The following is an 11,509-nucleotide window of genomic DNA, read 5'->3' as shown; positions in this document are numbered from 1 at the left end:
TTATTGATCCAGCTGTCCAATTTATTTTATACATATCATTTATTTCCTGTGATGGCACATAGTTTATTGCCAATATTTGAGTTTTGGAGATATTGACCTTATATCCCGAGTATTTCCCGTAATCCTCCAATAGCCTCATCAACTTTGGTAAATTTTCATTTGGTTGTCGCAAGTAGACCAAAATGTCATCTGCAAACAATCCTATTTTATGCTCTTCCCTTCCAATTGTCACTCCCTTGATATTATCCTGTTGTCTTATCATTTGTGCTAATGGTTCAATGACCAACGCAAAAAGAGTTGGGGAAAGGCCACATCCCTGCCTCGTCCCTCGTGCCAATTTGAAATTTCCAGTCAGGCTGCCATTTATCTTAATTCTTGCATGTGGGTCCTGATATAGGGATCTAATGCAATTAATAAATCTTTCATCAAAACCAAATTTTTGCATTACTGTAAAGAGAAAGGCCCAATTAACACTGTCAAAGGCCTTTTCCGCGTCTATGCTTACCAAGATTGCACTTTCTCCTTTATTTTGTATTTCCTCCATGATAAGGAGTGTCCTTCTAATATTATCTTGTGTTTGTCTTTCCCTGATGAAGCCTGTCTGGTCTTCATCTATCAAATCATGCATAAATGTCTCCATTCTCTTGGCTATTATTGATGTATACAGTTTATAATCCACATTCAAAAGTGAAATGGGCCTGTAGTTACAACATTGCTCTCTGTCTTTACCTTCTTTAGGAATAATTGAGATGATGGCCTCTTTCCAGGAGGGGGGGATCTTTCCTGTCCTAAGAGTATAATTAAATGAACACTGTAAAACTGGAGTTAACTCCTCTTTGAATGTTTTATAAAAGCAAGCCCCAAATCCATCTGCACCTGGTGATTTTCCTGGTTTTACTTGGCTTATTGCCTTTTGTATCTCCCCCATTGAAATTTCCGATATCAACATCGCATTTTGTTTTATGCCTAGCTTTGGTAAATCCAAATTATCTAAAAAATTGGTCGTATATTCTCCTTCTTCTGACCACGGTTGAGAATATAATTTACGATAATAATCTTCAAATATTTCTCCAATTTCCTCAGGGTCATATGAAATTTTATTGGTTATTGGGTCCCTCATTTTATGAATACCATTTAACTCTTGTTGTCTCCTAACACGTCTTGCCAATATTTTGGTTGCTTTTGATCCTCCCTCATAGTAAGTTTGTTTAAGGAATCTTGCCTTTTTTTCCAACTCATCCAGCAAGATATTATCAATGTTTTTTCTAATCTTCTTCATCTCATTACATAAATCTGGATCATTCGTCTCTTTATGTTGTTGTTCCAGTTCTTTTAGATCTTTTGTTAGTTTCTGAAATGTGTTCAATCTGGCCCGTTTTGTGAATGTGGCGTACGAGATCAGCCTCCCTCTGAGTACTGCTTTTAGGGCATCCCATAAAATTACTGGATCCACCTCCCCATTATCATTATCTTTCATATAACTATTTATTTCCCCTTTAATTTGTTCGACCAAGTCTTTGTTGTTCAAAATACCTTCATTAAGTCTCCATAATGTATTTCTCCTTCTATTGTTCAAGTGAATTTTCAGATAAATTGTGCTATGATCTGCTATGTCCATCACTCCTATTTTACATTCTCTCACTCTATTCATATCACTTTTATTCATAAGAAAGAAATCAATTCTAGAATATACTCCATGTGCAGCTGAATAGTGAGTGTAATCTCGAGTCTCTGGGTGCAGTTCTCGCCACACATCTGAAACATCCATTAGTGACATCATTCTATTCATATACTTATTAATGTGTTTCTTATTTCTCTTTACACTTGTAGTATCCAGTTTGTAGTTCAATATCACATTAAAATCACCCCCACATAGTAAGATTCCTTCCATTTCCAAATTTATCATATCAAAAATCTTCTCATACACCTTTTTGTCACTTTCTGGAGGGGCATATATGTTAAACAGTGTCACCAATTGATTTTCTAATTTCCCTATTACCATGATGTACCTTCCCTTCTTATCTCTAATTTCCTTTTTCAGGTCAAACTGCACCTTATTAGAAATCAATATCATCACTCCCCTCTTGTGATTTTGTCCATATGAGCTGGAGAATGAGTTACTGTAACCTAACTTTTTAAATGTTTCATGCTCTTCCCGTGTTAGGTGTATTTCCTGGAGAAAGATGACCTGTATTTTTTCTTTTCTGAATTTAGATAAGGCCTTTTCTTTTTTCTTTTTGTTGTTCAGGCCATTAATATTTAATGACACCATCATTATATCATTGTGTGACATTTTTTGAATCTCTGAGCATTATTCTAGACCACTTTACTGTAACATAACACCGAACAGACAAAAAAAACCCAGAAACATACAACCCAGACTCCCCGGTAATTATGAACCTTATTTCCCACAGGTTCAGTCTCCCTGTTGGCGGGAGAAGGGGATCTCCTTCTTTAAACAAAGGGCCCCTCCTAGTATATTGGGATTTCCCTAAATCAGAAATTCCCTTGCTACTAGTTATGTCCAACATAAAAATACATTTCTAAGACTCCTTGTCGAAATTTAATTAATTTAAGAAGCCTCATTAATCATAAGCAGAGAGGATGTGATAACGATGAGGGGGTAATGTTAATGATCCCCATTCACCCAACCGTCGAATGATCTTAACTTTGAAGAAAAAAATATTCAATCCCCATTGTCACTCTTTGTACTCCACCCCATCACCACTCCCTCTAATGCACAAAACAAGCATTTACTCATCTTCAATTGCTCTTCTAAATTCCTGCAGCTTCCTTCTCGCTCGACCCGCAGTGTCTTCAGGCGAATCCAACGACGCGGCTTTTTCGGCGCTTGTCGCGTTCCTCTTGTCGATGCGTTGCCATGTTAACGCACGAACGCGTTCCTCGAGTGATGTTAGGCCGCTTCCCACGCTGTCCTGTTGCTCCTCGATCTCCAGGCCTCTTCTCTTCATGTCTCTCGTTGCTTCTCCCGCGCTGTCATAGATCCTAGGACCATCTGACCAATGGATCCTGATTTTACTGAGGGGTGTTTGAAAGCGTATCTTTTTTTCTTTCAAAACTTTTTTAACCTGAGTGTAGGATTTGCGCTTCTTCAGCACCTCTGTGGGGTAATCGTGGTCAAAAAAAATCTGCCTTCCTTCAACTTGAATCTTTTTTTTCCAAGCCTTGGCCAAAATACTTTCTTTAGTCTCGTATTTCAAAAAGTTGACCACAATAGACCTCGGAGGTGCTCCCGGTGGCGGTTTCTTCCCGAGGCTCCTATGCGCTCTTTGAATATGGAGGTCTGTCTCATCTCCACTTACGAGCTCCCGGCGGAGGAGTCCTTCTACCCGCTCGCGTACAGATTCGTTGTCACGCTCCTCCACGCCGTAAATTCTCAAGTTACAGCGCCGTCCGTGTCCTTCCACTTCAGTCAGTTTGTCTTGTAATCGTGCTTGTTGTTTAAGGAGCGAAAGGATGGCTTCTTTTGCTTCGGTATTCCACTCCTCCAACTGGGCCACCCTCGCCTGCACTTCGGCGATATCCTTCCGCTGCACTTGAATGTCTGCTATGTTTTGTGCTAATTTTCTGTCCATTTCCTCCATAAAGTCCGCGAACTCACGTTTCACCTCCACCTTAAAATCGTCTTTGAACTTGGCGAAATCCTCTTTTACCTCTTTCTTGAAATCTCGAATTTCTCTCGAGATTGCAGCAAGTCCTTCGAGTAAAGTGTGGGATATGTCGGCGTCGCCAACTTCGCCTCTTCCTCCCGCACCTTCGAGTTCTTGGTCTTTTTTATCTTTAGACGTCATTTTTTTCTTAGAGCTTCTTTGCCCTCGTCCCCCGCTCATTTCTAGTTATTCAAAATTCGTGTTCGGTTGTTCTCATTGTCAGGGGGGAATAAATTTATCAAGTCGACGCGGAGCTCTGCTCTACGCTGCCATGCCGCTTCACCCGGAAGTCGCCATCTAAAAAAAACGTTTTTCAGGGGTGCCAATAATTATGGAGCGCACTGTATCCTGTTTATCTATAAAGTCTTCGAAGCAGGCAGTTCTTGGCTTAGTCTGATTCTTTTCTCTCATTTGAGTTAATACTTGTTTTGGAGTTCAAAAGTGAATTTTCCTGACAAGGATACGCCGATACAGAGTACCGATCTGATACCATGGCAATTTATTCATAATTCAATCATTTATTTCAAAGCATACTTTTTTGTTATTGTTTCTTTTGACAATATCCTTGTCCATGTTGATTATTTTGTTGCTTTGTATCAATTTTTTAAAAAATCTTAAAGACACAATCTTTTTCCACCCGATTATGATCTTCTAAAAATGTTGCGTGGTACAAAACATTACTTTTTTATTATATCCTTGTACATTTTGTTGCTTTGTAGCCATTTCATAAACATATGAAAATCTTTCAAAACTGATTTTTTTTTTTTTTTACCCGATTCTGATCTTTTAAAAATGACATGATCGGATCGAGGACATCCCTAATCGGTTATAAGCCCCTGGATTTTTTGGGTGTTTGTCGCCCTTAACTTATTCACTGCCTTTGACAGAAATAGAAGTTAAATTTTTATTACTGGGAAAGTTGGCGGTGAGTGATCGTGTTTCTCTGGCATTGATGGAGATAGACGTCCACTCCAATTTGACTGGAAATTGGAGTGGAAGTCTATTGCTGTCAATGGCAGCTAAAGAGTTAATATTTAAAAATAAAAATGTTAGACATTTTAAAAAACCGAACTTTTTTACCCCTTCCTGATCGTGTAAAAATGACGTGCTCGGGCCAGATTTCTGATCATGTGATCGTAGACATCCCTCGTCATAAGCTCAAATGTTAACAGCAGAATGTTTCAATTTGTGAGGGGAAAAAAAACATAATATGTGTCCTTTTAATGCGGCGTGAGTCGGTATTTTAAAAAATGGAACAATTACGCAAAGGCAGATGATCATGTTGCCACTACACTGACATGCAGCTATTGAGCTCACGGGATCATCGGCGTATTCTGCTCTGGTATTTCCTTTGCCTTTTTCCAAAGTGGAAGGTTACTCAGACTGGAAATGTGAGTGAGTCACAATTTGGCATAGCGAGAGAACAAAAAAAATAAGCAAAAGGCATTTAACTTTTTCATTTTATACTCACAATATACCACTTTGTTGTTCTCTTTCACTGAGCTACATTTAGACCTCATTTCAGACTGGGAAACGGAAGCATTGTTTGGAAATGTGACCCAAGAGCCGAGCTATTTTATAAGATCCGCCATCTTAAAGATCATTAACTGTGACAACACCTGCAGTCCGCACAGCTGTACTCCAGACTGATGAACGGTCGCCACAACAGGGTTTGGCGTATCATTCAGCATTTCATCACTCAGTTAAAACCAATGATAATTATTTGGGCGAAAAGAGCAAAGCATAGAAGCGAACAAACACCAAGAAAAAACGAAGACAAACTCAACCAACACAGGTTAAACAACTACAAAAGGTGGTATACGATACGTCAGCTTTTCAAAGGACACTCTTTTAATTAATTCGCAGTGAGACATGAGCATTCAGAGAAAATCCTCCCAGTTTAACCCCTTCAGACCAAAGCATGCTGCTGAAGGACATGATGTGTCTCTAAACCAAAAAATACACTGAATTTAGTTGCTATTGCCAATTCTGTGAGATGATTGGATGAAGCTTTACCCAAATCAAATCATGAGGTTTGGTACACCCTCTTCGCTATTTTTAGCTCTTTGAAAATGGATGACCAAATGCAACTTTAAAAAGGATAACGTAAGGTGCTCATGTTTATGAAAAATACATTAACATTACAAATAACCACAAAAAGCGTGAAATATCCCCGACCAAAAAAAAAAAAGCACTTTGTTCTGGTGTTTGAGTAGAGTAAAAATAAGTACTGATTTCTGTTTTGTTTTTTTTTTTGTTTTTTTGGGGGGACATCTATCGCTGTTAATGGCAGGCAATGATTTAATACTAAAAATAAAAATTGGAAAAAAAAATAAAGAAAACTTTAGAGTGTTATTGGGGGGCATAACCAGTGTTTTCTTGTTTTATTCATTTTGATTAATTGCATTTTTAAATTTTTTATTCATTTATATTAATAAATTTCTATTCCAATTTATATATTTTTTTTATAATTTTAAAATTAATTTATATTTTTACATATAGAATACATATTTTAAAAAATAAAATTATTAATTGTTTAAAAATTACAATAATTAACAATTTTTTTTTAAATTACTGTATTTTCTGCAGTATAAGGCGAACCTAATGGCTTTCCATTTCCTCAAAAGCCGATTATTATCAGATGCGCCTTATACATGGATCAATATTAACCAAACCACTACTACTATTACTACTACTGCGCCTTATACTGTAATGTGCCCTATATATGAAAACAGTTTTAAAATAGGCCATTTATTAAGGGTGCGTCTTACATGCCAATGCACCTTATAGTGCGAAAAATACCTTATATAAAATTTAATTGAGACCTGATATGTGGGCATCCCATTTTGGGTCATGGAGGCCACAATATTAACGCACTCACTGCCATCGACAGTGATAGATATCAAATCGTTTGAACTGGAATGGCTGGTGTTAAGTGATCGTGTGTCAATGCAAATGACGGCGGGCACTAGATTCGACGTCTTGCGCAGTCAATGGCTATGGAGGACCAGGAGTGCAAAAATTAAACAAATACACAATTAAATAAATTATTATATGTGTCATTAAAATGCTTGTATTTCAAAATGCATTTCAATATTTGTCATTATTTCATTTTTATTATCTATTTAAATCTTTATATTCTTTTTATTTTACTTTTTATTCATTCATTTAAATTCTTATTTATTTCAATCTTTAATTATTTGAACATTTATTTATTGTAATACATATTTCAACATTTATTTCCATTTTTATTTATTTAAACATTTATTTATTCCAATACATACAATATTATTTCAACATTTATTCATTATTAATTACTTCACTTTTCATTCTTACTGTTGTTCCTGAACAAAAAATTGAAATGAATAAATATGAATGGAAATAAATTTGAATTGAAACAAATAAAAAGTGAAATATACAAATAAAAATTGACATACATTAAAAAAAAAATCGAAATAGATATTGAAAATAAGCATTTCAATGACACTTTTAATATTTAGTTAATTTTTGCACTCCTGGTCCTCCATACCAATAGTGCAAAAATAAATACACAATTAGATACATTATCAAATGTGTCATTAAAATGCTTCTATTTCAATATTTCAATTTTTATTTATTTCAGTTCATATTTTATTTTTTATTTATATATTTCTATTTTAATTTCAATGTGTATTCGTTTAAATTTTTATTTCAATTCATTTATTTAATGTTTATATATTTCTCTCTACTTCACTTATTTCCATTTATATTTATTAAAATTTTTATTTCAACATTTATTTCCATTTTTTATTTCAACATTGATTCATTCAAATATATATTTCATCATTTATTTCTTTATTTCATTATTTACTTCAACATTTCACTTTTCATTCATTTCATTCTCACACTGTTTCCTGAACAAACAAAAAAATGAATATAAATTGAAATAAACATATATTGAAATAAATAAAAAGTGGGCTATCTAAACACAAATTAAAATATATAAAAATGGAAATAAATATTGTAATCGAAGCTTTTCAGTGACACATTTCATAATTTATTTAACTGTGTATTCATTTATTTGATTTTTGCACTCCTGGTCCTCCATAAATGACTGCCATTGTGTTAATATTTTGTATCCTCAAGTCACTTTCCCTATAAGGGGTTAAACCGGCAGCATAATTGACACAGGTTGCGACAAATTATTCCCTTGTGAGGTCATCAACACAACTGAGGCAAACAAACAGGTTGCATGTGAAACATCAACGCAGGTAGATCAGTTGAGGGAATAAAGGACTTCAAAATAAGTAGATTGTGATACAGGTGAGCAAAGCCAAACTAATGTAGGTGAGGTAATTGAAGGACATGACAAAAAGAGGGGGAAAAAATCTGAACAAAAGGTTTATATTTATAGCAGAGCCTAATTATGACGCTAAATCTCATTTATAGAGCTCCCCACAGACACACCTACATTCAGTAGGATAGTCATGGTGGCGGTGAACTAGGCCAAGGTCTGGCTCGGAAAATAGACTGTGGCTCACTTCGTAGCAGCTTCATTTCGGAAATAAGGGAGAATGGGCCAAAATGTACAAAAATATTTAAGTGCAATTAGTTACGTTCATTGAACTCGTATACTTTTCTGTAGTTTAGCTGAGTTTATCTGCCTCCTTGTGGAAACATGTCATACTGCAACATATTGTTGTATATTGAAAATTTAGTTTTAGAATGTTTCATCAATCAGAGGATTTCAAATGAGCAATTTTGAGATGCAAGTCATCATTTGGTCAGTTTCTAAATATCGGCAGCATACCTCTCAAGAAGCAGCTGATGAACAATTCAGGCATTTTATTGCCATTACTAGTTGTTAACTGTAAAAATAAAGCATAAAACAGAAAATTACAACAAACCAAAGGAGTTTTCCCTCATGAAAATAGTTTTAGTTAGAGGTGGATAGTAACGCGTTACATGCACTCCGTTACATTTACTTGAGTAACTTTCTGAGAAAAACGTACTCTAAGAGTAGTTTTACTAAGCCATACTTTTTACTCTTACTTGAGTAGATTTGTGAAGAAAAAATGCTACTCTCACTCCGCTACTTTGGGCTACACAAGAGTCGTTACATTTTTCCAATATATTAGTTCGAATAATCTGATAACAAACATTTAATGCGTTGCAGAATGCTTGCAATAATATTTTCCTTGCTAAGATTACTTTCAAAAGAGCATTAAATGAGAGTACAAAATAAAATTCCTGAGTGTTTCTTGAAACTATGCAGAATTTCACTTTGATTTAACAAGAGAAATAATTTAAATACCCGAACTTAGCCTCAAATGATATAAAAATTAATAAATGAGGATCTATCTAAAACAAAAGAATTAGCACTTTTGCTATGCAAGCTACCCATCTTAAATGCTATAAAATGCTTTTTTTTTTTTTTTTTAACAATGCTCTTAACAAATCATTCAAACACATGCATAAACAAATGCATAAACAAACACATTAGCTCTAACAAAAACATACCTTATGTTGGTCTTAACAGGGAGCAGCTGGTTTCAGCCATGTTAGACGAGATGGCATATTCACTGCTGCCACAGGAAGGCAGTGTAATCCACCCAAATCAATAAAACCAAATGCAACACTTTCAAAGCAAACTATTACAATTTAAATAATTGAATGACTCCTCGAAGCAGCAAAATTCAATTCGAAGCTTTTTTCTAATCGAATTACTCAAATTAATCATTGCCGACGTTGCAGCAGTACTCAAAATACCCCAATTTATTGAAAAATGGAACCTAAATGAGGTGCCATTTGTTTGTGCTATGTTTGCGGTAGTTGTTGAGACCCCTCTCTTATTGAGTTGGCACACTACGTCAGCCGCGACGGAGGTGCTGCGATAGAAGTAATCACTCAAAATTAATACAGTGGTACCTCTACATACGAAGTTAATCCGTTCCAGGAGCTTGTTTGTAAGTCGAAATGGTCGTATGTCGAGCAGGATTTTCCCATAGGAATACATTATAATTCCATTAATTCGTTCCACAGCCCAAAAACCTGCACTAAATCCTTAAAAAATACTGCTGGTACTATTACAAATTGCAATTACACATAGCAAAACAAATAAATTATAAATCAAAATCGGAATAATAATAATAATAATAATAATAATAATTCCTGTATTAATGTAACGAATCGGGTTCTAATGTGGCGGACGTTTTTTGCTGACCCTGAACGCACCGCGGGGCTCACGTGCCAGAGACAGACCGGTGAGCTTGAGTTTCACTTTCACTTTGAATGTTTTCTTGAGAACACCTCAATTGCGGCAGACAGAAGGTGTTTTTGTTTTGAATAAGTTGTGAAATAAATGATAAAAACGTGGCGAAGTTGGCGATTTCTCTGGAGATGTTACCACAATAAGAATTGTCAGCTTAACTTATAAAGACTGGCGAACGATGGTCGGAGGAGGACCGTGGAGATGTATTGTTGAGCCATTTCACGGATGCCCACCCTACGCTCATATTTTTCTGTCATTTGCATCTTCATTTAGAAGGTAAGCGTCAACTTTTTCCTTGTTTCACCACCTGTACCAACCTTTTCTGAAACCTGTGTTGATTTGTCACACAAGAAAATCCGCCGTGCATTCGTCTGCGGTGCTGCCATTGTCGTCGTATTTCGAGCATGTCGTCGGATGTAGAAACAAATGGCGAGTCAAATTTTACGTCGGATGTCGAAAAGTTCGTGTGTCGAAGCGATCGTATGTAGAGGTACCCCTGTATCTCAATATCTATAAAACGATATCAAGAAAGACAGACACCATTTTTAATCAAAAATGCGGTTTACCTCAGATTGACCTATAAAAGAATTGTTAATATCTCCGTACTACGGACCCCCCTGGGTGCCAGGGTAGAAAAAAAAATATCATAGCTCATCTGTAGGTACAGTTTACTAATCCGTACCCACAGTTTACTAATCTGTACCCACAGATCACTAAACTGTACTCACAGTTTAGTAATCTGTACCCAGATAACTAATTTGTACCCAGTTTACTAAACTGTACCCATAGTTTCGCAATCTGTACCCAGATTACTAATCTGTACCCACAGATTAGCAATCTGTACCCACAGTTTACTCATCCGTACCCACAGATTACTAATCTGTACCCAGTTTAGTAATCTGTACCCAGTTTACTAAACTGTACCCAGTTTCGCACTGCACCCACAGATTACTAAACTGTACCCACAGTTTAGTAATCTGTACCCACAGTTCACTAAACTGTACCCACAGTTTACTAATCTGTACCCACAGATTACTAATCTGTACCCACAGATTACTAATCTGTACCCACAATCTACTCATCTGTACCCAGTTTTGTAATCTGTACCCAGATTACTAATCTGTACCCAGTTTACTAAACTGTACCCAGTTTTGTAATCTGTACCCAGATTACTAATCTGTACCCAGTTTACTAAACTGTACCCAGTTTCGCAATCTGTACCCACAGATTACTAATCTGTACCCACAGATTACTAATCTGTACCCAAATATTACTAATCTGTACCCAAATATTACTAATCTGTACCCAGTTTACTAATCTGTGTACCCACAGTTTACTAATCTGTACCCACAGATTACTAATATGTACCCACAGATTACTCATCTGTACCTACAGTTTACTAAACCAGGGGTTCCCAACCTATTCCACTAAGGCACACTGTGGGTGCAGGATTTCATTCTTACCAAACAAGATGACAACACTTTTTCCCCAATCTGGTGTTTTACAAGTGCAATCAGTTGATTGCAGTCAGGTGTGGCTTGTTTTAGCAGAAGCCTCATTGGTTCAACTGTCTCTGCTGGATCGGCTG

Source organism: Corythoichthys intestinalis, chromosome 15 (assembly GCF_030265065.1).
Source record: "Corythoichthys intestinalis isolate RoL2023-P3 chromosome 15, ASM3026506v1, whole genome shotgun sequence".
In the NCBI taxonomy this organism is placed as follows: domain Eukaryota; kingdom Metazoa; phylum Chordata; class Actinopteri; order Syngnathiformes; family Syngnathidae; genus Corythoichthys; species Corythoichthys intestinalis.
Note: the sequence above shows the minus strand (reverse complement) of the source record.